Genomic DNA, 23,965 nt, shown 5'->3' on the forward strand with positions numbered 1-23,965 from the left:
ATACACGGGTAACCTTTTTGAGCATGCCTAATACATGGGTAACCTTTTGAGCATTCATCGAAAGTTTTTAAAAAATTTTAAATTTGGTGCATCGGATAGACAGTAAATAGGTGTTGTATTAATGCACTTTTTATATGTTGTATTGATTTACTTTTTAATGTAAAGTCATCCGTTTAATTTCTTATCTCAGGTGATATATTGGACATGGTTGAAATTGTAGTCAGGTCAAGTTTATAAAAAAATGAATTATTATTTTCTTTTATTGTGTTTGTTTTTAATCAAAAAATTTGACTTTCAATTTTTTAAATCAAAATTTTTTAATTGGTTTTTGTTCTTGTTTTTAGTAAAAAAAAATTGACTTTCAATTAGTTTCCAAAATTTCTAAATAGATTTGCTAAAGTTTGGAAAAAATTAAATATTTTGAAAATCAAAAATAAATTTTGACATTTTTTAAATTTGAATTTTTATTTTCTGATTATTTGCATGAAATCAGTAATTTCATGGTGTTTAAAAGTGAACCGTCAAAATTATTTAAAAAAAAAAACAAAAACGAAAAAAACAAAACTTGTTTCTATCAAATGTAAATATTTATGCTTAATAATTTAATTTTACACCTCACTTTTTTTTAATATTTACTTTAATATATGGTTTTACCACTAAAAATGTACAAGAATATAGTCATTCATATATTATATTATATGATTTTTAATTTGATAGTTTTTAGTTTTTAATTAATGATTGGATAATGAATTTAATATAAAATAAATATCTTTTTTTATTTAAATTAATTTATTTTCATAAAGCTTTATATTTCTTTTTAAATGTAATTTATTTATTTAGACGATGTTTATATGAAAAATATTGATGTTGCATTTCAAAATTTATATATTTGCCATTTTTAATACAATTTTTTAAATAATAATAATAATAATAATTTAATTTTAAGAGAGACAAATATGATATTATATAATATTATTTGTAAGGCATTTTAAATTGGGGTTTATAATTACTAGGAAGCATATTTTATATATATATATATATATATATATATATATATATATATATATATATGGTTTTGAAGGTTTTTAAATCTATAAATATTTAAATTAATTTAAAGTAACTATCAATTACATGGTTTTAGAGATTCTTAACTCTAAAAATTTAAAGTAGCAATTGTTAAGACATAAATTCTAGAAGAATGACATAAAGATAAAAATTAGTAAACAAATGTCATTCAAAGCTAGATGATAAAGAAAAAACATTTACTGGGATTTTCCTATTCGAAATGAATCAATTTCACATTATTTTTTAGTTTTATAGGATTAGCCCTAGTCGCATGAATGTGTAGTTGGAAATTTCAATTCTCAGGCCTTCGTCATTATGTTGTCAGTTTCTTCTCTTTCATTTCCTTCATTTTAGTAGTTGTTTGTAAGTATGCAGAAGAAAAGGATACAACATGTAATGTATTCTCTCGCTTACATGCAGCAAAGAAGGCACCAATTCCTTTCATGGAGAGGTGATTCATTATGGTTAAGTGCAAATTCAAGGATAGAAGGCGCAATGGAAATTCAAATTTCAGACACACGATAAACAAAAAAAAAACAAAAAAACAAAAAAAAAAACAAAAAAACTCATAATTATAATATGGTAATCACAACATGAACAAAAGAAATGAACACAATAACAATAACTAAAAAATTGTTACAAATTGATTCCATTCTTTTCCAAGTCAGTATGTAAGACTTTCAGACATGTACCCAACCTTGATGGCCATTTTCGTGAACTCTAAATGCAAATCTTACTTAAAAAAATTGTATTTACAATGAAAATTTTCAATGGTTAGAAGAAATTGTTTTTGCAAAGGGAACTATTTTTTGTGCGTATCTTGAGATCCTAAGATCCAACACCTGTGGACGTAATTTTTCAAAATAAAAAACTAATGTTCATTTCCACATACATGAATATTCCTTGTTATAGAAAATAAATATTTATCTTAAACATTCATGACATCCCTCAAAACCATCCAAGAAAAAGATTGAGTCTCATCACTTTGGTAATCCTGAATAACAGGTATATGCCTCTGGTATTGAACCTTGCTTTAATCAACCTCTTTGCAAATTTATAACTATGACTTGAATGGAGTAATTGTCCACGTTCACTTCGATGATTTCACACATAATTGTTATCACAATAGAGGGATATTAACTAACATATGTTAAATGTCTGTCTTTAAGTGTGAAGTATAGAATTTCTTTAAAATTTAAAATCTTGAAGCATCGATAAATTAAAAAACATTAAACTCCGCCCTTCAAAGTCAAATGAATTTATGTACATCTCTCAGAAGGGTACACAATTTCATTTTTACCACAATAGAGGGATATTAACTCACATATGTTAAGTGTCACAAGTATAAACTTCAAAGTCAAAAGAATATATTTACATCTCTCAAGACGGTACACTTTGAAGTGACATTTCAGTGAAACTTTTGAATACAATTTTATAAAAATATATGGACAATGCTTTCGGTATCCAGATACCAATAAGAGCCATTAATACAAATCATCGGTGTAAAATTTGCTTCCCAAGGAAAGGGGGTTAGCATAAATTACAATGATTTAAAAATATTAAAATTTGTCCTTCAAAGTCAAATGAATCTATGCACATCTCTCAGAAGGGTACACTTTGAAGTGAGATTTCAGTGAAACTTTTGAATACAATTTTATAAAAAGATATGGACAATGCTTTCAGTATCCAGATACCAATATGAGCCATTAATACAAATCATCAATGTAAAAGTTGCATAGCAAGGAAAGGGGGTTAGCATATATTATAATGATTAAAATGATTAGTGTGTGACAAAGATTACAATGATTAAGGCTTGAGAAAATTGACCAAAAAAAATTGCAAAATTAGACCATCCATGCGCTTTATCATTGAAAATATCATAGTTCTTGTGAAAGATTCAAGAGAGGGTATTTTCCAAAACATTAATCAACACCACAACTTCATGTGAATTTTTCCAACCTTAACATCCCAACATCCCTCCATAAATTTCTAGTAGCCTTACTCTCACTATATAGGATAGGCCCTTTTTAGCTTCAAAATATGGGGCAAGCAAAAAGAAGCATGCCACGAGATCTCTATGGACAAGAGGTGAAGCGAAATCACTTTTGTAAGTAGGTGACTCGATGGATGATTTAATGTGTTTTCTAATTAATACGTCCTTACCTTTACCGTGAAAATTAAAACTAGGATTGACTCAAGAGAGTGAAAAAGAGAATTAGTAGTGAAAAGTACTTACTGGGAAAGGGCTTATCGATATGCTCGTATGGAAGTGTAACATAGCTCAAGCACTATATCCTCTTTAGTTAACAACTTATCTCAATCTCGCTCATCTAGGGAATATGGGGGAAATTAGAAAGCAAGCAAAGAAAGTTACTCATCTCGAGGGATAGCAAGATCAAGCACCTTTGGTAAGAAGCACCAGCAGAAGGATTCATTTCTCAATCCGTTGAAATAAATCAATCTCGTTTTTCAGGCGATAATATGGCTTAATCAATATGTTGATAAATAAATGACACGGCTCCATGCTTTCTGGTGGGGAACTTCAAATGGGTAGAGGAAGGAGTTAGTACATGACATTGGATTGTATTCGGATGAAATATTACTCCTTTAATCAGGACAGGATATAAATTAAAGCTAAGCATCAAGCACCATACTCGCATCAACACCTTGCATCAGTTGTTGGATGGAATCTTGACTCCTATCGAGGAAAAGAAGAAGCGTGCTATCAGTTGCTAACTTCAGGATTTGAAATACCTTCCCTTCATTCAATCGATTATCTCAATTTTGAATGTCTTCTCACTTCTGTCTAACCTATGCCTCCCATACAGGGTTGTCCAACTGAAATTATTCTTGTAGGCTCAACCTGGCCCTCCCCCAAATCAAGGGTTGTATCGTGGGACCATAAGTAAGTCGATAGGCCTGAACTATAAAAAGGTAAGTCTGTCAAACCCATCAAATCCTTTTCCAAACACAAAGAAATATAAATTGGGTCTAAGCTCTGGGTAAAAAGAAAGGTATGTGTGTATAGGGGTCCTAACATGAAGGGGATCGTCTTGATGGAAATTTCTGTTCATTTCAAACACACAAAAAAAATAACACAGAGAACAACGCTCTGGTTTTCTACAGGATCTTTATTATAAAACAATAATAAAAGCTGTTACAGAATTGTCTTCCTCAACTCAGAGGGATTTACAACAGGAACTTTAGTTCCAGAACCTGAGTCCAATATCTCATAAAATTATTTCTCCAGCACTGCTGTGCGTTGCAAGAAAAAATACTCTTCTTGGCTAAAACTCTCTCCACACTACACGTCTCTGCTCTTGCATTTTCTTTTATATATGGTGAACAACACAAAATATCTTTTCAATACGTGTTGTTTTTCCCATACTTCCGTGAAAATAAAAAATAGTAAAATTTAAGATTTCACCTACATTTACCAACCCTAGTAAATATCATTTATTACACGACTCAAAATATCCTATTTGAATTTAATGCATGCTTATCACACCATCGCATCGCAGGAAGAGAAGGATGTGCCACCACCTCTATTACCTTTAAATCATGCGATCAGCGATCGCATCGCAAATATCGCATCGCACATAATACAAGCATGCAACTAAGGGTGGCGAGGGAAAAGTGCGATATGCGATCTGCGATCGCATCGCAGAGGAAAAAAAATCTGCAAGTTGAAATTACCATTCCAACACTCCCCTTTAATTTTAACTGCTGGGTTTTTTCTGCATACCCAAGCATTCCCTGAAATGATCAAAGCTTTTCTTTGCCAATGGTTTTGTCAAGATATCAGCTAGCTGATCCTCTGTTCTGCAGTGCTGCAAAACAATCTCACCATTGTTAACTAATTCACGTATGAAGTGAAATTTGGTGTCAATGTGCTTTGTCCTTTTATGAAAAACTGAATTTTTAGACAATGCTATTGCTAAGCTATTGTCGCAGTAAATGGTGTTGCCCTTTTCCTGTTCATGACACAAATTTCTGAGAACTCTTCTCAGCCACACTGCTTGGCATGCTGCTGCTGTTGCTGCCACATATTCTGCCTCTGTTGTTGACAAAGCTACGACTTGTTGCTTCTTGGAAGCCCATGAAATGGCTCCCGATCCCATATGAAACACATATCCCGATGTGCTTTTCCTATCATCAACACTTCCAGCCCAATCACTGTCAGTGTAACCTGTCAACATGAAACTTTCAGAAGAGGAGTATAAAATACCAAGCCCCTTCGTTCCATTCACATACCTTAGAATCCTCTTGGCTGCCTGCCAATGAGTCTCTTTCGGTCTTTCCATAAATCTGGAGATTAAACTCACAGCATGCATAATATCCGGCCTAGTTGCAGTCAAATACATAAGGCTGCCAACTATGCTCTTGTATAATTTTGGATCAAAATCCTTGCTGTTGTCTTCTTTGGTCAATTTCAACCCCATTACAGTTGGAGTCACAGCTGCTTTGCTGTTCTGCATGTTAAATCTCTTCAACACTGCTTCTACGTATTTATCTTGAGAAATGAAAATGTCGTTTTCACTTTGGTCTACTTCAATTCCAAGAAAATATCTTAAGAAACCCAAGTCAGTCATTTCAAATTCACTTTTCATGACTGCTTTAAAATCAGCAATGAGTGAAACATCATTGCTTGTAAAAATCAAATCATCTACATATAAAACAACAATAATAATCTTACCGTCATTATCCTTTATGTAGAGTGTGGGTTCACCATCACACTTGTCAAACCCATTCTCAACCAGGTAAGCATCTATTCTGTTGTACCATGCTCTTGGAGCTTGCTTCAGCCCATAAAGAGCCTTCTTCAGTTTGCAGACTTTATGCTCTTGGCCTTCAACTTCATAGCCCGGAGGTTGATCAACATAAACCTCTTCTTTTAACACTCCATTCAGGAATGCAGATTTAACATCCATCTGATAAATCTTCCATTTGTGTTGTGCCGCAATAGACAACACTGTTCTGACTGTTTCCATCCTTGCTACTGGTGCAAAGGTTTCATCATAGTCTTTGCCTTGTTGCTACTTGTAGCCTTTCACAACAAGTCTTGCTTTGTGCCTGTCAATCTTGCCTTCAGCATTGCATTTGGTCTTATAGACCCACTTAACTCCAATGGCATCTTTGCCATCAGGGAGGTCCACCAACTCCCATGTTTTACTCTTTTCAATTGCACCAATTTCTTCATTCATTGCTTCAATCCATTTATCTTCATTTACAGCATCTTCAAAATGGACTGGGTCATCAACATGACAATATAAAGCGAATAATGAATTCAGACCGGTATTGTTACTTACCTCTCCTTGTTCATAAATCTCATTCAGATTTCTGAATCTTGGTCTTCTTGGTGTGCTTGGAGTTCCATCTGAACTTGAGGGTATTTCTGATCCCTGTGGTGTGCTTGGAGAAGCACTTCCTTGACTTCTTATGGCTGTTCGAATTCCAAATTGTGGTGTGGTTTGTTGTACTTGTTGTGGTGGAGGAGGAGCCACCAAGGAAGGATTATTTGCTACTATCCCTTCCTCTTCTTCTTCGTGAGACACAATTGTCTTCACATTCACTGTCTTCTCTAAGCTTCCATCCCAAGCTTCATCTTCAATGAACTGCACATCTCTGCTTACTATCAATTTCTTGGTGGATGGATTATAGAGTTTGTATGCTTTTGACTCATCACAATAGCCAATAAAGACACACTTCTCCCCCTTACTATCAAGCTTCTTTCTTAGCTGATCCGGTACATGTGCATATGTCACACAACCGAATACTCTCATGTGAGTGACAGTTTGCTTTTGACCACTCCATGCTTCTTCTGGTACTCTGTTCATGACAGCTTTAGTTGGGCATCTATTCAAGATGTAAACTGCGCAAGTAACAGCTTCTGCCCAACACTCATGCGGCAAGTGCTTTGCCTTCAGCATACTTCTGACCATGTCAAGAATGGTCCTATTCTTTCTTTCAGCAACTTCGTTTTGCTGAGGTGTATACCTTGTGGTGAATTGCTTTTGTATGCCATTCTCTCTGCAAAAACGCAGAAAGTCTTGGGAGATGTATTCTCCTCCTCTATTTGTTCTGAGCACTTTGATATAATGCCCACACTGCTTCTCAACAATAGTTTTGAAGTGGCGGAATTTCTCAAACACTTCACTCTTTTGTTTCAGCATATACACCCATGTCTTTCTGGTGTAATCATCAATGAAAGTTAAAACATATTTATTTCCCGAAAATGATGGTGTTTGCATCGGTCCACACACATCAGAGTGAACTATTTCCAATGGTGCTTTTGCTCTTATACTCTTTCCTGCTGGAAAGCTTTCTTTGTGTTGCTTGCCCAAGATGCAGCCTTCACAAAGGCTGTCTGGTTTCTCGATCAATGGTAATCCCTTTACCATTCCCTTTCCGTGCAATAGATTCAAGCCTCCGAAATTGAGATGTCCAAATCTCAAATGCCACAACCAATTCACATCTTTCAATTGTTCCCGAAAGACTTCTTGAGTTACAGCCGCAATAGTTCTACCTTCCTTCAAATCTGCCCTGAGTTTGAGAGGAAATATTCTATTGCTGGTCATCTGCACCTGTGCAATGATCTTCTTACTTGGAGGTATGTCTCTGATTGTACACAAATCATCTTTGAAGAACACATTGTAACCTTTTTTAATGAGCTGTCCAATGCTCAAAAGATTACATTTCAGACCAGGTACATAGTATACATCTGGCACAATCATCTGTTCTCCATTTTTTGCTCGAATACTAACTCTGCCCTTACCCTTGACAGATATTGTATCATCAGTCCCTGTTGTTACCTCAGATTTCACATTTTCATCCAGATTGGCAAACATTGCAATATTACCAGTCGTGTGATTACTACAACCTGAGTCTAAGAACTAAAAATCTTCTTGTTTGTCTTGTGCTATGTTACATGTTAACAGCACGTTCTTTGGGTTCTTATCTTCTTCATTTGCAAAATTAGCATTTTGCCTATTATTCATGTCATTTTGCTTTTTCTTACATTCATTGGCGTAGTGCCCAAATTTCTTACAATAATGACATTGGACTTGGGATTTGTCATACCTTTGTCCATGAGCTTGCTGTTTGCTTGAACCTTCATCTTGGTTCTGATTGCAGCTCCTTCCGCTTGTGCTTGCAGGATAATTTATGCCTCTGTTTTGGCTTCTTCCACGACCTCTGTTATTTGCTTTGCCTCGACCTCTTCCTTGGCCAAAAGACATCTGAGTCTTGAATGCTTGCTCAAATGAGGAATCTGTTCCTCTACTCAGTCTGTGTTCATGAGACAACAGAGAAGCACTCAGCTCATCTACTGTGAACTGTGAGAGATCTTTTGTTTCTTCTATTGCTACCACAATAGATTCAAACCTTGAGGGTAAACATCTCAAGATTTTCTCTACAATCCTTCTATCTTCAAGAATCTCACCATGAGATCTTATCTGGGTTATCAAGCCAATAACCTGAGTGAAGAATGAATCTATTGTATCAGATTCCTTCATGCTGAGATTTTCAAAGTCTCTTCTCAACATCTACAACTTTGCAGTCTTCACTTTCTCCATGCCTTGATAGGCAGTTTTGAGAATATCCCAGGCCTCCTTGGATTTTGTTGCTGCTGCAATCCGTGGAAAAACACTTTCATGCACTGATTGGAAGAGGAAAAAGAGGGCTTTGGCATCCTTCTTCTTGTCACTCTTCAACTGGTCTCTTTCTGCTGCTGTCAAAGCAGCCAACGCTGTTGCATCTACCGGTTCAGCATAGCCAGTTTCAACTAGCTCCCATATTCCTTGAGAAGCAAACAATGCTTTCATGGTTATGGACCAATAACTATAGTTTTTCCCATTAAACTGTGGCAGTTGGGGATTCGTCAAACCAGTTCCAGCATCTGCCATCTTAACTTGTGAAAAATAAAGAAGAGATACTGACTGTCAAAAAAAAAAAAAAAAAAAAAACAAAAACAAAAACAAAAACTTTCTCTGCTAAAAAAAAATGCTCAATAAGCTTCTTACAGCTCCTACAGTGAAAAAACAAAACTCTGTTTTTTTGATTCACTGAGTGCCTAGACTAGCTCTGATACCATGATGGAAATTTCTGTTCATTTCAAACACACAAAAAAAATAACACAGAGAACAACGCTCTGGTTTTCTACAGGATCTTTATTATAAAACAATAATAAAAGTTGTTACATAATTTTGTCTTCCTCAACTCAGAGGGATTTACAACAGGAACTTCAGTTCCAGAACCTGAGTGCAATATCTCATAAAATTATTTCTCCAGCACTGCCGTGCGTTGCAAGAAAAAATACTCTTCTTGGCTAAAACTCTCTCCACACTACACGTCTCTGCTCTTGCATTTTCTTTTATATATGGTGAACAACACAAAATATCTTTTCAATACGTGTTGTTTTTCCCATACTTCCGTGAAAATAAAAAATAGTAAAATTTAAGATTTCACCTACATTTACCAACCCTAGTAAATATCATTTATTACACGGCTCAAAATATCCTATTTGAATTTAATGCATGCTTATCACACCATCGCATCGCAAGAAGAGAAGGATGTGCCACCACCTCTATTACCTTTAAATCATGCGATCTGCGATCTGCGATCGCATCACAAATATCGCATCGCACATAATACAAGCATGCAGCTAAGGGTGGCGAGGGAAAAGTGCGATATGCGATCTGCGATCGCATCGCAGAGGAAAAAAAATCTGCAAGTTGAAATTACCATTCCAACACGTCTGTTAGACCCTATCTCGATGACATAAAAAGAAACATGGGGCAATAAGAATATGGTCTCACGGTCTGACTTACTCCTTTATGGGCAAAATATGATGTCTATCCCTCAACTTCAAAGAAGGGAAGAAATCTCCACTTCCATCTCGTAGATAAATAAATTATAAATAAATTATTTTTTATCAATTGATTACTATTCCAAGGAATTTTGCGTCATCTAAACTATTATTGCACCCTGCAACATAGAACATTATCACCATGCACTATTTCTAAAATAATTATTTTCACCGATAGAAGAAAGTGAGATGAATGATCCATCAAATCTTTGGGTGTTTGTGTATATTCCTTGGATGCATTGTCCATTGAGTATAGACCATAAAAGTTGAAATCCATCTAATCCCTCATCCAAATTATTTATCTCAAATTCAAAAAAAAATCCTAAAGAATAAATATCATATCATAACTTTGTATGTGCATATCAGACCTATACATCATAAGTTATAGATCCAAATATACATATCAAAACATGTGTTGTCATTCTAGAGAACTAAGCATATAAGAACCCATTTTAGATGGGTGTTAGCTAATGTGTAATAGTAGAGAAGAATGGATACTTTGCACATGTTAAGAGGGAAAAGGTTGCATCCATGAAGAGGCCCTTCATGAAACAAAGGGGAACAAATGAAAAGGATGAATCCTCAATCTCCCATTTTCATCAACAAAGGTTGGCTTTGTCCTAATCTTATTGAAGTATTAGAACATGTATTAGGCTTGAAGAATAGCCTTTAAGTACATATTAATATCCCTCATGATTCGAAGATCACGTCCACAACATCACAACAACCAAACATGTTTGATTACAATAAATTAAGAATTCTTCAATGAAATGTCATAAACAACTAAAAATGAGGAGAGAAAGCGATGATATCGCCACTCACCCCATGGAGAAGCCTAAATTCAATTTCTCTTATCATTTCTCCACAATCTTTTACTAAAAATCAACCTCTAAACAGGAAAAGATCCCTATAAAAACATGCATTTCCAGATTTCCAGATTCAGAAAGAAATATCAGGTGATTTAAATAGAATTATAAATGTTGGGTAAAGATGCAAACATTTCTACTCTAGAATAAATTTACATATGTTCGACTTCAAAATTTCACCTTTTTAGCTTAAAGAAATTAATACAATCAAGTTCTTTAAATAAATTTAAACTTTTCACTCCAAATGGACCTCTATGTGGCTAAGAATGCATACTTTTGTATTGAAGCCTAAATTTAGCGATGTTTTCTTTTGAACTTCAAGCTGATCCAATAAATTTATAATCTTTTACTAAAAATAAACCACTAAATAGGCAAAGATCCTTGTAAAACCTACATTTATAGATGTCTAGATTCACAAAGAAAATATCAGGCAATTTAAATAGAATTATGAATGTTTGGTAAAGATGCAAACATTTCTACTACAGAATGAATTTACAGATGTCTAGCTTCAAAATTTTACCTTTTTATCTTAAAGAAACGAATACAATCAGGTGGATTCAATAAATTTATTATCTTTATCTCAAAATGAACCTCATTTTCGGTAAGAATGCAAGTATTCTTACCAGAGGCTTCCTGGATATGGAGATTTCAGTTTGAATATTTCACGAATTTAGCTTGAAATAAATATTATATTTAAGTGGTTGCAATAATTTCATGAACTTTATTTCAAAATGACAAAACGCATAACAAAATTCGCCACAAGTTGTAGTAATCCTTGAACCAACTAAAACTCAATCTTATACTACACAAAGATAAACATATGAATAGTAATTAGTTACCATGAGAGTATTCCATGGAAAAGTGGTGACCAGAGTCTGGAAGAGTAGTGTGGCTTTGAGTTCTTTAACTACCCATAGATCGTTGTCACAATTTTCATATGACATCCATTTACCTGAACTCAAAATATGCAACATTGGCAACTAACATAACCTTAACTAATCATAATTCAATCTAATCAACCAACATTCCCATCAAGCCACTGATAATATTTCAATTGTCTAACACACAAGATCCACGGTCCCAAAAGGTGCAGTGTGGAAGCTAACTAAGTTCTTGTCCAAAGGGAAAACTAAGTTCTTGTCCAAAGGGAAACACCTTACCACATAATTTTCTCAAAGAGAAATGCCTTGTTGCGTAATTAATCTAAATTATCTATCAATTACTTTTCACATAAGAAACAAATACTAAGCAACAATGCTGGATATTACACTTTTTTATTGAGTATTAAGGCAGGCAAAAATAAGATGGAATAATTTATTTTTTATTTATCATATGATTATTTTTTTAATGTTTTTTACACATTTTTCGTTTCATTCATTTAGTTATATATTATGTACTTTACTTCTTTTATCACTTAAACTCCTCGCGTTAAATAAAAGGATTTTTTTGATGTAATCTCAGTTTAAGTTTAAAATGAAGGATTTTTCCATGTATCTAGATCTCTGAGTTGCAATATGCATAACCAAACACACTATTATGAAACGTGAAGAACATGAGTTGCAATATGCATAACCAAACACACTATTATGAAACGTGAAGAACATGTGTTGAGAGAAAGGATAGAAGTTTTATGAAGTATTTTTTGTTTTATTGATTATCATAAATGGTTATTCAAAAAAAAAAATTTATAAGATTTGTTTTTAAAATATTTAACTATTATTTGTCTATATTAATGTGTGATCATTATTTGTAGAGTTCTAGGTTTTATTAGAAAAAGCGTTTGTTCGTATTATTTATGAGTTTGTTGAGGCCTAGAGGTTTGACATATTCTTGCAAACTAGATAGTCTCTTAGTTTTGAGTCTAGGTAAACCGTAACCACTGATCCAAGTGGATTCTCCAATTAAATGACAATCAAGTGAGTGAAATATTTCAAAAAATATTTCTATAATCATTGTCATGTATATCAGTTTATGCTTTATTTTATTTCCTAGCTCTTTAGTCATTCTAAAAGATAATCATATAGGATATAGAATTAACAATCATAAAATTTTGAACTTATTCCCTTATCCCAAGTGGGAAGCCAATAGCCAGTAATTATGTTTGACAGTAATCAAATAATAACACAATACAAATCCTTGTAAATTAAATGAACTTTAAAGGGACGAAATACATGAAAGTGAAGTTTCCATTCTATATATAAGAGAATTAATTACGGATATGCTTACCTTGTAAATAGGAGAAAGATTTGTTTATTAATACCACAAATATGACAATTTTTTTTAATTATAATTAGAAAGGAAAACTGCTTTTGAGATAATTCTCAACATTTTAATCCATCACTATTACTAAGAATATTTTAAAATATGTTATGGAAATTAAATCTTTATTATCAATTTAATAATTATTGAGAATTAAATTAAAATTCTAGAAACCTTATTCCAAATTTGATATACTTTTTTTTGTAAGCTTGGTAGAACTACATCTTCATCATGTACAATATATCACCCCGATCAGGGTGGAGACTTGAAACAGTGACTTCACATCAAGGAGTTCCTTAATAGAACACCCAATGACTATTTATCCAAGACCCCGTGAACCAAAATTGATATACTTATCTCTGTACTTATTGATGATTAAATTAAAATTCTATAAACCCTATATAATTAACACACTTCATTTTCCTGTAACTTTCGTACTCAATAAATGATAGTTATAACAAAGAGAAAGTATTTATAAATTTCAAATTTTACATGATAAAAAGTATTAACAATTAATTAACCAACTATTATTATGAACCATCGCTGAAAAATAATTACTCACTCCACCTCTAAACAATATAACTACAAAATGTAATAGTGATTGTTTGATTATTCTAAAATTTCAAGATTTTAGTAGGATTCTTGTATTAAAGCAAACTTTCCTCAATCATATTTTTTTTGTTTATTCCTTAAATACATAAATAAATTAAACACTCAGGAAATTTTTGAAACCTTAAAAAAATATTTCCAAGAAACCTAGAAAACTATAACCAAAATGTATACAACACATTCAAATTGAATCATACCATAAGAAGTGGTCAACAATTTCAAATTGAATCATATCATAGAAATAGGTAAAAATAGATCATAAGAAGTGGTCAACAATTTCAAATTGAATCATATCATAGAAATAGGTAAAAATAGATCATGAATATATATACAGATAGCCGTGTATTCATAAACCAAATGTTTAACTAAATTTTCGAATAAAAATTCAAACAAAAATGATGAAGGAAAAATGGCCATATCTATTCACTCGCATGGTTGAAAAACATAACCCCTTTAAAACAGTGTGTCCGGGGAGGAAATAAATTTGTTGGGAAAGTTATTTTTTGTTCAATTGTGATGATTTTTTTTTCAAAAAATATGATAATAAGAGTGTTTGAATCTTTTTTTTTTATGGTGGAAATGGATTTAGCACCATCAAAAACCCCTTTGGCACCCAAAATTGTGAAATTTGACAGCTACAACCCAAATTTCCCAAAATTTCTACATTTCTAAAATATTTCAACAAAAATCATACTAAAATTTCCACTACTTTCCAAGAGAATTTGTAACCTATTTAGATTGTTCTCTTTAAAACACTTTTGATGACTACTCATAGGAAGGACAAGTTCACGAGTGCGCTTTACACAAAGTTCAACTTTGAGGACCTTCCATGTGACATGTTTCCTTGATGGAAAATTATATTTTGATCATTACTTTAGAACAAATGTAAGAATTTTTTTCATAAATATAAATTATGAGTGGTTTAGATGTTTTTTAGTCCTTGCCCAAAGGGTTGGCAGAGACACTTGTAATCAGTTGGCATCTTGACTCCTTCTATTATGCTAGCACAAAAATCAATGGTATTTTCATGAATTGTCTTTATACTTTTTTAGCTAAAGTTAGAAATGACATTAAAAATTTTGAAGATCACAATTTATTTTTAACGGAATTTTTAATTTCACCATTTTATCTGGCCTCTTCCTGAGAGAAGAGGCCTGGATATCTTAGTCTAAATTTGAGTAAAAAGATGTATTTAGTTGAATTTTTTTCCAAGTGAAGTAATGCTAACATTACTTCACTGGCATTTAGTAACATTTAATTTTTCATGTTCAATGGCTATATTATAAATTTATCCCATTAAAAAGTGGGAGTGAAGTGACTATAGAAAAAGCTTCAATGTGGAGTTCCACAACACTTCTTCCTTGCATGTTTCCATGTGTCATTCCAAGCACTTCCATTATAGTTCTTTAGTACTTTTGTCCCTAATTACCCCATTTTGGCCATAGCTTCACATATCCTCTCCTTGGCCTCACTAGTCACAACATGGATCTATGTCTTCACACCATGGATCTCTGTCTTCACACCATAACGATCTCAAATCTTTAGAGCTCGAAGGCATCTGCACGAAGGTCCTCACATGTGTATGTAAGGTCGTAAATCTTCTTGAACTGGTGCACATCACTGAGAATATAAGATGCATTGGTAATACAAAATATTTAGACTACAGAAATCCAAAAAATAAAGCAGTTGGAGAAATGGGAAAATTCCAAAAAAGTTTTGAAAAGTAATTACTAGGACCTAGAGAAAAGATGAGTATGTTGAGTAGACATGGATGAGAATAAAATTATACAACTATTTTTGTTGGATGTTTCTTGCTTCATTTACTTTCATTGCTTCAATTGTTGAGAGATGTTTGCAGGCCCATTCACAGGTGTGCATACTCTCCTCACTCACATTCACTGCAACCACAATATTCTTCACCATCTTAAATCTATGCCCCTTTAAACTTTTCACAAACTGGAATTGAACAAAAGGGAAGATGGATTGTCTTGCATCACTTTCTAGCTCTGGCTACTAATTGTATGGAATTATATAAATAGTAAACAAACATTGTGATTGCAGAGTACGTTGAGAAATTTTAATATTATAATAGTTTTTTTTTAATTGTTTAAATATGGCTACTCATGAAAAATTTATAATTCATTTAAAATATGAAGGGATGATATACCATAATCAATTTTAAATCCTAATTGTATCCAAATTTCATCAAATTATAATCAAAAGGAAAAGAAAAATACTAGTATCCTTGGTGCTTTCTAAACATTTCTCGTTCTCAAATTAGGGACAAAAGCACAGAAACTTGCGAAACCTACTTGTATAGTTCAGAGAAACCAAACTTACATATTCATTGTTGGTTCAAAGGAACCTAACATACATATTCATTTTTTATTTTAATCTAATTATTCCCCATTACAGAATGGAGTTGTTCAATATCTTTTCCCTTTTGTATTAGTTTAATAAGAGCACCATATCCACAAACATATATTTACATTAATAGTTTTTCCTCTGTTCTTGCTTTCTTACCAAATCGAGCGTATCATGGAAAACACCTTGTCGTCTCACATGGGCTGGAAGGACTCGATTCTCGTAGCAGTCATGAGATCCAGGACGTATTTTTTTTTTCATTTGATGCCAATAATCTCCATAGGGAGCCAGCACCATGTCTCTGAAATTGTAAGCTAAGTAATTTGTTGTCTTCGATACAGGTCAACTGGAAAAGAGAAGATCATTAGTTTTGAGAAATTGATGTCATAGCCAATACCCATCTTGTATGTAAGTTCTCTTTTGTAGCCATTTTCCCTATGCATGAATGGTGCTATTGACTACCCTCCTACAACCAAGTATGTTGGACTCATTCTTAGGTTCACTACAGAATATTTGTATATATGGTATTCAATTGTAGGTTTCCATTGCAAGGCACAGAGGAAATTTCAATCATAGGGTAGGATCAAAATTGAGCTAATCAAGTTGAACACAAACTCCAAGTAATCACATGAAATTCTCAATGTATTGCATGGTTGTTTTGGGGAATGGAGTAGTAAGGCGTGTGGCCTTCATGTGGGGTCTACATGGCACATGAAGGTCATAGTTTATAATTTTGGTTCGATAAAGCACCTTTGCCACTTATAATGTCTGCATGGCTTACAAGTGCCTCACTGTGAATTCCCAAGGACCATCAACAATTTTAAATGGCCATGATAAAGATTGTCTGGTGAGAAGACATAGCCTCATGTATATGCCCATCAAAAAGTAACCAACATATGCCATAAACAGGGAGTACGCTTTACCAAGAGGTAAGAAAACCCAAAAATCCTCAACTCCATAGAATCGGGCCTCCACCCCTACAAGCTCATTGGGTCGCAGGAGGGGCTATGTGTATCCCCCTGCCCCATGGGTCAAATGGGCTTCCACCCCCACGGATTCATTGTGTTGCGGGAGTGGGTTGGGAGGGGCAGCACGCAACCCCCTTCCATCCCACCCCCGCAGCCTAACGGGCCCGTGGAGGTGGTGGCCCGATTATAAGAATCGACCCTCACCCTTGGTGGGCTGGGCTATGGGGGTGGGTGCTATCGATGGGCACGAATGGGTGAACCATGCCCACTGCTGATGTAGTGGCCTCCTGTCTACCAGGGGCTGTCAGGTGAGCCTGGCTCATCTAAATTTTTAATTTTTAAAAGAAATCTATATTTCATTAACAAAAAGTTAAATATTATTTTACTAGAATATGTTTTTTGTCTGGTATTTTACACAAAGATAACAACCCAACTCACACATAACTACCAGTAAACCTATGGGAGTTTAAGACTTGCATAGAGCAAAAGGGAAACTAACCTTTCAAATGTGATAATCTTTGGAATATGTTGTCAATAACAATGTAGTTGTTCCACAAAATCGCTCCAAGTCTTTTAACAAAGCTCGAAAATCCTTGATGTGATGTGAGGAATAGTGATAATGAAATTTAAGATATAGCAGAAAGTACGGAATTGTTTTACCACATGGTGAATGTGGTATTAATTTGTTTTTATAAAAACTTTAACATATAAATCTTGTTATGGCGATATAGTAATTTATGATAAAGAAAACATTACAGAATTGTTTTACCGCATGGTGAATGTGGTATTAATTTTTGTTTATAAAAACTTAATATATAGATCGTGTTATGGTGATATAGCAATTTATTTCAAATGTGTGATAGAAGAAATAATAAAAAATAAAAGAAATATTCAATTGTTTAGTAAATGCTATATAGTTTAAGTAAAAAATTAATTTAGGTAAAAGATTTGGTTTATAGTTTTAATTTAAAGATTTAGTTTAAAAGATTAATTTCGTAAGAAAATTTTACTTAAAATTTTTCAATAAATTGTAGAAGAAAATTTTGAAGGGAAATACATGAAACAAAATTTTTAGAAGGAAAATATTCAGCGAAAAATTTTAGAGGGAAACTTTGGAGGGAAATTTTCATTCTTTAAGCTATATATTATCATTAGGAAAGAGTGCATTTGTATCATGCAACCTCTTTTGTTTGAAAGTCATGGATTCTTCTAATAGTGAAGTTTCGCTTTGTGAAACATCAACATCTTCGTCGCATAACAACTCTATTCATATTGATGAATATAATGGAAATTCTTTCGCTATGAATAGAGAGTCAAATATTCCACTTAGTCCTAATCCTAAAGACTATGAGAGCAGCACTGATGAAGGGCAGGGTGAAGAATTTCAAATAAATAAAGAGTCACAGTTTCCACTTATTCTTAATCCTATGGATTATGAGAGCAGTGGTGATGAAGAGCATGATGACGATTTTCAAATAAATAAAGAGTCGTGGTTTACACTTAGTCTTAAACCCATGGGCTATGAGAGCAGCAGTGAAAAAGAGCATGATGAAGAATTTCAAATGAATAGAGATTCATAGTTTCCACTTAATCCTAATCCTATGGACTATGAGAGCAACAGTGATGAAGAGCATGATGAATAATTTGAAATAAATAAAGAGTCATGGTTTCGACATAGTCCTAATCCTATGGACTATGAGAGCAGTGGTGATGAAGAGCATGATGAATAATTTGAAATGAATAGAGAGTAACAGTTTCCACTTAGTCCTAATCCTATGGACTATGAGAGCAACAATGATGAAGAGTATGATGACAAATTTCCAATAAATTGAGAGTCATTGTTTCCAGTTAGTCCTAATCCTATAGACTATGAGAGCAACATTGATGAAGGTCAGGATGAAGAATTTCCAATAAATCGAGAATCACATTTTCCACCTAGTCCTAATCCTAAGGACTATGAAAGCAGTAGTGGCTAAGGGCAGGATGATGAATTTCCAGTAAATAGAGAGTCACATTTTCCACCTAGTCATAATTCTAAGGACTATGAGAGCAGTAGTGATGAAGGGCAGGATGAAGTACTTAGTCTTAATCCTAAGGACTATGTGAGCAACAGTGACGAAGGGTAGGATGAAGAACTTAGTCCTAATCCTAAGGACTATGAGAGAACCGGTGATGAAGGGAGGATGAAGAATATACAGTAAGTAAAGAGTCACATTTTCCAAAAATCCTAATCCTATGGACTATGAGAGAAGCACTAGCAATGCACATGATGAATAATGTCCAATAAACATCGAGTCAAATTTTCCATTTAGTCCTAATTCTAAGGACTATGAGGGTAGCGTTGAAGAAGGACAAGATGAAGAATATCCTCCAAGTTAGTATTTGAAAATCACAGATGATCATAGTGAGGACAATATTCCTCATATTGATGATGAAAATGCTTTTACATATGATGATCCAATGATGGAGATGTTTCCAGCAAATATTGTATTGACGAGTAGGAGCAAAATTTTCGTATCAATCTAATATGTTCTAGTTATACAAGGGGTAGAGAAGAATAATTCACAAGAAGAAGTTCTATCATTGCTCTCATTTCAAGTGAATGTTTTCAAAATGATTGCTTGAAACATAGGGATTTCAAGTTTGCATTGGAGGAAAGGAAGAGATATTTGCCAATGAATAAAAGCATACAAAATTCATTTTTAATGGGTGCATGCATATTTAGTGGGGTGCATGTAATCTACATTGTCAAGTTATGATTATCATATTGGTTCTTTATTTATCTATAGAAAGGCTTTCAAAATGTTTCATTTAATGGGTAATTTTTGTCTGCCAAGAATCCAAGAAAATTTGGAAAAGGATCCCACATTTTATTCAAAACTATGTCATAAATGATAGTTTGGTCCATTATCAAATACTGCAATGTCATGGATGAAAGACTTATTTTCAAAGTATGGAGAGTGTACGCCAAATAGAAAGATAATACATATTCCAAATAATTTCTCAATATGAGAAATCTACAACTTATACAAATAATATGCAAAAGGTGTTGAAGGAAATGGTCGATTTATTACATATCAATATTTTGTGAAGATATGGAAGAAAGAATTCAACAATATTTGTATTCCTAAGAAGACAAGGATGGGGATTTGCAGTACATGTGCTTCTCTTAAATAAAAAAGGGATAAATTTGAAGGGGCAGAAAGAGGTAAGCATTCATAACATTAATTTTTAAAATTGTATAGTCATCAACTATGAAAACGTATTTATTAATGACTTTCTTTTATGTTGTATAGATTCCATTGTCAAAGCGCTTCAAGAGCATCATGAACAATAAAAAAGTGAAAGGAAAAAGTTGTACAAGCATCAAAAGAAGTGTTATTATAATCCAAATAAATATTTGGGTTTGATAATTGATGGTATGTACCAGAAGAAAACACTTCTACCACATTTTGTTCGCACACCCAAAAATTTAGAGGAGGAAAATTTTATTCAGTATCACTTGGTTGGTTGTATGGTCTTCAATGGGAAAATGTTGCCAATGGTATACTTCACAGCTCCAAATATTCATAATGATGAAAATCTGACAATAACCATAATTCATGATGTGCTTTCTCATTGGTCTGGTAATCTTCCTGAAGTTTTGTATCTACAATTGGACAACACTTGTCATGAAAACAAAAATCAAATTGTTTTTGGATATCTAAACATGCTTGTTGAATTGAGAATTTTTCAGAAGGTAAAGGTTGGTTTCCTTCTTGTTGGGCACACTCATGACCATATTGATCGGATGTTAAGTCATTTTTCGGTCACATTGAGGAGGAAGGATGTTGGAAGCTTGCTATCATTAATTGAATGTATTAAGAAATCATACATGCCAAAGCCTATTTTTGATGTGTTGGAAGAATTGTTGACATGCGAAGGTTTATTTTGGGATTGCATGGTGAGGAGAAATACATTGAACAACTTAATGACATTAGTTTCCAACATCAATTTTGTATCAAAAAAATTGATGGGAAAACACTAATATGGGGCAAGAAGTATTCAACTACTGCAGAATGGGCGCCATCATCAGGTTTGGCATTTTTGAAGTTCCTTCCATATCATCCAATATTTTCATCAAATATATTGCTATTACCATCAGTTACTGAAGTTCATAATGCACACAGGCAGAATAGAGATATAAATTATTTTGATTGCCTGGAAGAAATTAGAAAATGAATTAGATATGCATATCAGTAATTTGATATTGCTAATTTAGTTTGGTGGGAGTATTTTTTCAATAATCAAAGTGATATCATTTCAAGAACAACAAATGAAGATATACCTTTGAAAACTCCATTTATTTGGCCACAAAATGTGTCAAATGAACATGAGGAAAGAAACATTTGTTGAATAGCAACTATCTCAAGGTATTATTAATTCTTCACAGGTAGAGGAAAGAGAAGGTCTCATGCACAACGTGAAGCCATGGAAGACCTTTACAAGGGTTTAGTTCAGGATATTAAGGAGGGTTGCATGATCGCAGTGCTAGTAATCGAGATCCCATTCGCTACCAATTCTGGGTTGCTAAGGCTATAAAGGTCATTACAAAAAATGAAGATGTTGTAGGTGTTGAAGTACATTGGTATGCCACAAATACACACCCATTCAATGGTGTCTACAAGCCAAATATGGTAGTTGATAAAAAAAATTGGTGTAAAGAGAAAAATAAAGGGTACAAATATAAATCATCCCTACACAAACCTCTTAAAATTGGAGGATGTTGACATATTTGTTTATGACTTCAATTTAAAAAAGAGAGGAACTCTTCACTTCAAGATGATAGAGATCCTGAAGAGGTTGTTACCAGAAGAAATGGTGTTGAGATGGGACTCTGTTGAAACCATTTGTAGATCCAGAAGAATTTTGAAACCTGAAATGGTGGGCATGCATGTGGACTCAGATGGGGCACTAGCTGATGAAAGAGAAGAATATGGAACAACTTCATCTGCATCTAGTCATTCATCTAAAGATGTGAATTCTGATGGTGTGCGAGAAAATATGAGTTACTTTGAATAATTGTCTAAGACATTTATATTACTGATGTTTGCATCATATCTTGAAATAAAAATTTTGATTTCCATATGATGTTAAATGAAGTTATGAGTCATTTTTATGTTTGTTGGATTATATGTTTTAATTATGATGAGTTTTATTGTTTAGAATACCTACAATGCATGAATAAGTTAGAGATATAATTTATGTTTCATTCACTCTCCAAGTATTGACATTTTGATTAATTTAGTCATGTAATTTGTTCATAATGTCATGGTTTAAATGTGTTGAAAACTTAGAGTTTTTTAATTCTATGGTTGAAAATTTTCCAATTTTTTTTATCTTTAATGTTATGGTTGAAAACAATTAGAATTTTAACGATCTTTAGTGTCATGTTATTATATGTTTAACAACATGGATGAAAACTGATGGAATTTTAATGTGTTTCGGATCTCATTATTTTATCTTTATCATCATTACTAAAAAATGATGAAATTATACCTCGGAAAGAAAAATGTTATTCTACCAAAAACATTAGTGTGTTTTCTTCCTCAAAAATATTGGTTTCACTAGCATTTTTTAAATATGTTGAAAATTAACCCTAAAAAAACATCGTTCCAGTATACACACTTTTCATTTTTAGCATTGTTTTTCATGTTTTATTGGGGTTTTTTAACTAGAGTTCCCATTTTGAGTTTATAGTTCCCATTTCAAAGTTTACATTGTTTCTAACCAGAGCTTCCTCTTTGCCTGATCTCGTTTAATTTCCATGCCTAAAATATAGTTTGTAGCACCATGATCCTTCATGTCGAATTTGGAGGAAAATTGGGTCTTCAAATCCTGGATAATTTCTTTGTTATTTCCAATCAACAACATATCATCCACATACAAGACCAAATAAATAACATAGTCACCAATTAATTTAAAATGCATACAGTGATCTACTTTGCTTCTGGTGAAGCCAAGTCCCCATATATATGTATCAAATTTTTTATACCACATCCTTGGTGATTGTTTAACACATGAAAATACTTTTTAACCTACATATCAGTTCTTTCTTTCCCTGCATCTAAAAGCATTCATGTTGCTTCATGTAGATCTCTTGTTCTAGATCCTCATGAAGAAATGTTTTCTTCACATCCATCTATTTTACCTCAAAATCAAAAGTGGAAACAATAGATAAAAGTAATCTAATAGAAGATATCTTGGCAACAGGAGAAAAAATATCACCAAAATCAATTCCCGACACCTGGGAATAACCTTTTACTACCAACCGAGATTTTTGTTTCTCCACCTTGCCTTCTACATTCATCTTCTTCTTAAAGAACCATTTTCTTCCAATGGGTTTCGTTCCAATCAACAACTCCACCAAATCCCAAGCTTAATTTTTGTCCAAAGATGTCATTTAATCAACCATGGCCCCTTTCCAAAGTTTTCCAGAATCTCCTGCCTCCCTTACAGTTCTAGTATCATCATCAGTGATAGATAAAGAAAAATTTTAATGAAAATCAAATGGACTATACCTTTCTGTCTACCTTCTTTCTCAGCCTGATCTTCTCACAGCTCGAGTTTGTGTCTCTTCATCTTCTGGTTCTTGTTTTGTTTCAAAGTGTTATTCTTTCTCCTTTGGCTCAAACTCCATCTTCTCATGTTCCTTTGGTAGGACTTCATGTTTAATAACATCTCTCACCTCTCTAAACACCACATCTCAACTATACACAACCTTCCTTGTTTCTAGGTTCCAAATATTATAACCTTCTAAACCATCCTTATACCCAATAAAGACGCACCTTTCAGATTTACTATTCAACTTGGTTCTTTTCTCCTTTGGAACATGTACATATGCATCACAACCAAATACTCTCATATGTGAAAGAGAGGGCTTCTTACTAGTCCATACCTCATGTGGCGTCTTATCCACCAACATTGAT

Source organism: Pinus tabuliformis, chromosome 2_2, assembly GCF_031772625.1.
Source record: "Pinus tabuliformis cultivar Carrire ecotype Pingquan chromosome 2_2, CPIR1, whole genome shotgun sequence".
NCBI lineage: Eukaryota > Viridiplantae > Streptophyta > Pinopsida > Pinales > Pinaceae > Pinus > Pinus tabuliformis.